Below are 5,221 nucleotides of genomic sequence, written 5' to 3' on the forward strand. Positions count from 1 at the left end.
TTAATTAAAACACAAAGTCATTCTATTAGCATACGCACCTGCTGCTCATGTGGTTAATTTCTTCCAGAAATAACCACATTACTGAATAGAGATTGTTCTGTAGTTCAACTACCTAGAATGTGTGCTTCAGCGTTTTGTCTTGTCCTCTTGCTGGTGATTCATTGTTGGATTAAAAATAGTCACACTACATGCAGATAGAGATCTGCTGGGACTCAGCTGCCAACTGTGAAAGAATACAGTTTATCTTGACTGTTTAAGAGGAAAAAAAAATCCCCCCCAACCTATACAGTTTTCATAGACGTTATCTGCGGGGGAAACTTGCAGTTCAGATTGGACACAAAAGAATATCTGATTCCCCCATACACTATGCCATCATCCAAAAAGTGTGGGAAACACAGTTTGTGGAAAAAGCTTGAAAATGCTTTGAAAAGTTTTGGCTGCTGTACAGGACTAAGGTTTCTTATGACTTAGGGGCTTTGCAATGTATTTTGATTAACTTAATTATAATGTATCTGTCAGACAAAATACTCCTGGAAAATTTGAATATGTCCCAGTATGTGCCAGGAGTGCTTTTTCTGTGCATGTACATGATAGCATTGATCTGAAAAAGAATTAGACTTGTTCTTGTAATATGATGGGATTTATTTCACGTCATCCACTCTTTATTTTCCTTGCAATTTTAAAGTGAATGTAATATACGTAGAAGGGAGCAGACCAATAGGGAATGAAGCTTTCATTTCTTCCAGCTATATAGAGCTGGGTGTATTTGCTTTAACTGAGGCTCTATCTTCTCTGAAGAGCCTTAAATAAAGAGTATAAGAGGTAGGGCAAGTATGAAGCGATCCTTTCCCGATGCTTCTTTCCAGTTTCTGGTCATCAGAACTCCAGAGGTCTCTGGAGCTGGCAGTTGTGTTTAGAGTACTAGATGTAATAGCTGTCAGTATACCATCCTCCTTCAATTAGGTGCACAAACTTTCTACAGAACGTCTTGCTCCTTATTTATTGCTTTATCTTCTTTCCGTACTGAGGTGCATTAAGTATTGTAAAGATTTTGACTTAGCTGTTTCCTACAGATTTATACCAGAAAACAGAGACAAACCCCATCATGCGTAAGGTTGTAAACAATGTGGTTTAATATAGGTATTTTGCAGACATCATTGGGAAAACTATTCTAAGTACAAAATGTAAAAGTAGATATATCATATCCCAGCCAGCCACCCCAGAACTAGATTAATAGTTTAATCCTGGTCCAGAGTGAAGGCCACAGAACATACTAGTTTCCTAATCACTTCAGAATATAATTTAACATGTCCTTGGTTTTTAAAGCTCTACATAGCTTTGGTGTAGATACTTCAAATATTGGCTTTTTCCTAGTGTCCTGTTAAAATAACTGAAATCAGATGATAAGCTCAAAATTTCCTTTTAATACTGGACATAAGGACTGAGCTATTTCTGTGGAGGGTACATGTCTCTAGGATTCAGCTTTCACCACAGCTCAGGCAAAAGCACAGACCTGAGCTTTTTAAGAGTGTTCCGAATCCTGATTTTTTTCCCCTTAACTTGGTGTTTCAGAGTATGTGGAATAAAAGAGGAATGCTGGCATTGCAGTTGTTTCTTTGTGGAGCATGCATTTAGTCATTTGGGTTTAAGAAAATGCCAAAGTGTCTGAAGATGTTTGTAACTTGTGCAGTGTAGATGGAGATATAAAAAAGTCAATCTAAGAGTTTGTGAATTGTGTATTTAAATCAATTGATGTCGAGACATTGCTTAAGCTCTCTGAAAAGCTGTTTCAGGTTAGATTTTCTTCGTGAGCAGCACACTAGTTTCACTCAGCTACATGTTATTTGCTTTAGCTGATAAAAATTCAATCTGTAAGGGAGGAGGGAACATTAAAAATGTCCTTTTATGGAAGACTTTAATTTAAAGACTTAATTTTCCAGTGCATATATTTAATAAAACCTCATCTAATTACCAATCAAAGTATTGTTGACTGTTACAAAAGCAAGATTAAATGACTTGAGTCACGCTTTACATGACTCCACACCACAGAAAGTATAAACACAATCTTCCTTTTGATTTCTCATCGGAGATTGCATAACCCTCCTCATCTATTTTTAAGAGACCTTTCTTCTCTGCTCTTCATTTCTATAAGAGAGAAAGCAAACAGGAACAGCAACATGAATTTCAGGTAGCGCTCGGTCCATGACAGCTTCACTTCTCTCCAGTTAGTTAATGCATGCAGTTAAACCCTTCACATTTCAAGTTATCACTAAACTCTACAGTGTTAGTGAAGTATGAGCATATCTTTGGTCCCTCTTCCTGCTTTTCCCTTCAGCACCTGAGTTATGCTGGAGTGATGAAGCCAAAACTTTTAGGAAAGGTCCTCTGAAGAGCAGCAGGACATAGGGTTTCCTTGGGAACTAAGAGAAATTTTTCACACGTGCTGCCAAAATGAACTAGAGCCTCTGAAAATTTGTCTAGAACGTAGTCCCAAATTTATCCTTACACTTTGGGCTGCAGCCTAGTTAAGAGGAAAAGGCAATAGAAGGGTGTGGCAGATAGTGAGATATGATACAGGAAAAACATTTTCTTGCTCAGAATACTTGCTGCTAGCAGATGATTCAAATACCCCACATCATTACTTTTAGATGCATGTATAAGATGGACAAACAAATAGACAAATACATTGCTCTGCAAATGTCTTCCAACCTACCCTTTTTGTAGTTACATGATATGATAGTAACTAAGCCTATAGTTACTGGAAAAACATACTCAACAAATGTGTCTGCCTCTCACACAGAGGGGCCTCTAAATTCAAGCTTTTAGGTGAGCTAAATTTTATGAGTTGTACAGAATGCTTTAAACTCACTTTCCAAAGATTGAGGCCTGTCATTGTTTCATTGTTGTGTGGTATTAATAAGGGCAGGAAAGTTTCTAGAAAAAGAATAGGAATTAGATAATATTTACTGTGCACATTTGGAGTGTTATAACCCTGAAAAAAAAATCACGAACAAAAATAAGTGAAGGAGAAAAGAGGAACAGGGAGGAATCTGATTTAATAGAAAGAAAATAACTAGTAAACTTCTTAATAGTACACTTTGCTCATTGACAAACTCCAGCCAAGGATGATGCTGTATTGCTGAAGTGGAAGGTGTCAGAAAAAGCTCCAACTTGTGATTAAATACTTATGCATGCACTTTTCTGTGCTTTGAATTCTTTTGTACTGGACCTGGTGCCAAATCTGGTGGGCCTGATTAAAGTTTGGAAATCCAGAACAGGTTTGTGTTGTGCTCTCAGGTTATTCATGAGTTCTGTCACAATTTCTGAGGCTTCCTGTTGAGGCTTCCTTTTGGTCAGCAGGACTGATGAACAGATGCACATGGTATTTCCTTCCCCAGCTAACATCGCATTGTTCAAGCTATCACACATAGATAATGTCAACATTAAACATCCTGGCATCCTGCCTGCTGCTGACATACCACAAAATATCTGGGTAGTAGTCAGGCTGACATCTGCACGTTTGCTAACTAGCCAAGTCATCCATTTATCCAGTGGAAAAAGTGGAATTCTTTAAAATTGCAAGTCATGCTGCACCTTACAATTTTCTTTCTTGTCTACAATTTTTTATCATAAGTGCCTTAACAGAAAATTTCATAGGCTGGATTATGATCAGTAGAGTTTCCCTCCCTTTGAGGTACCATACGACTGAAGGCTTTCCTGGAGGAAGGAAGAATGATCATGTGCTTCAGACGTGGAAAAGTCTGCTCAGACATCCTGAAATAGGTGGGGGATTGTAGTCTAAGAACGCAGAAATAAGGCTTGAAGCCTAAACTTGCATTTAGGACTCCTGAGTAATCATAAGAGGGAGAGAGCAATTGACTTCCAGCAGGTAGTTCATCCTACCGCTATTAGGCATTTTGGAACGTAATTAAGTGACCTTTGGAAGTGCATTCCCTTCATTAACTTTTGAGGGAGCTTTAATGATTGGCTTGAGGTTGATGCCTAGCTCTTACATGGTAGTGTTCAGTGAAATTAAATCCACCCTTAAGCTCTCTGTAACTGAGATCTATATCTGTAAGATAAAGACTATACTTCAGAGACTGTTCATTATTTTTTTCTGAGGTTCTCAGGTGTTATGATCATGGCAGCACGTAGAAATATTGTCTTTCAGGTCAGGTAACTTCAAAAATGCCTGATGAAATTATTGCTTGTGATGGATACCCTAGCAAGACAATACAGGAACAAGTATGCTGATTGTATTCTGAAAGAACATGACCACAGAATTGGGTAAAAGATAATCACTTATGATATGTGGTTATCATAAATCACCAAATAGATTCATACATCATTGTATATGTTAAATTCTTTTCAATGTCTGTATGTTGATTTTGTGGATGCCACTAAGGCTGTCTTGTTCTGTTGCTATTACTGTGACTACACTAGAAATGACTGTGTGTCAAAGGAGGAAATGTGAAAAAAGATACTAAAATGACAAAAAGTTAAGGCGTAGATCATTGTTACAAAGTTGTGCCACAGGGAGGAAGGAGACATTTGCTATGCAAACACCGAGCATTCATACACAGAAAAATCTCCGAGCAGTAACTCTCCCCGTGCCTTTGGCCTTGGGAGCTGGGGTGCTCTGAGACAGTGCAAGGTGCCGGTCCCAAGGTGCCGAACCTGCTGAGTCAAAAGAATTATTCTGGCTTGTGTTGTCTAAACACATCCTTTCCTCCACAAGGAGTAGGCTGTCACCAACCTGGAATCTTACCCAAGAATTCATCCCCAAAACACTAGGTATTTTGCATGTAGTCAGCATTTACTTCCTATTGTGAGGACGCTTTGGGGCAATCTTTGATTCAGTCTTTGGGTCCTCTATAGACTTGACGATGCGTTTGTCTTTTGATGCGTTTGTTTTTACTCTTTGTCATAATGAAATTACAGTATAAATCTGAAATATCTAGGGTGGCATATTTATTCACGCATTAAAGACCACATTTCTTAATGTATTTCCCCCCACCCATTGTGTGGCTAATTCTTACCTGTGACTTTAGAGAGGACTTTGAGCCAAGGAGAATCTCCATCCTTTACTGGATGCAGGGGGGAACATTGTCACCGAGGATGAGGAAAAGGCTGAGGTACTTAATACCTTCTTTGCCTCAGTCTTTAACAGGCAGACCAGTTATCCTCAGGGTACTCAGCCCCCTGAGCTGGAAGACAGGGA

The sequence above is a fragment of the Pygoscelis adeliae genome, unplaced genomic scaffold (genome assembly GCF_000699105.1).
Source record: "Pygoscelis adeliae isolate BGI_AS28 unplaced genomic scaffold, ASM69910v1 Scaffold395, whole genome shotgun sequence".
Lineage (NCBI taxonomy): Eukaryota > Metazoa > Chordata > Aves > Sphenisciformes > Spheniscidae > Pygoscelis > Pygoscelis adeliae.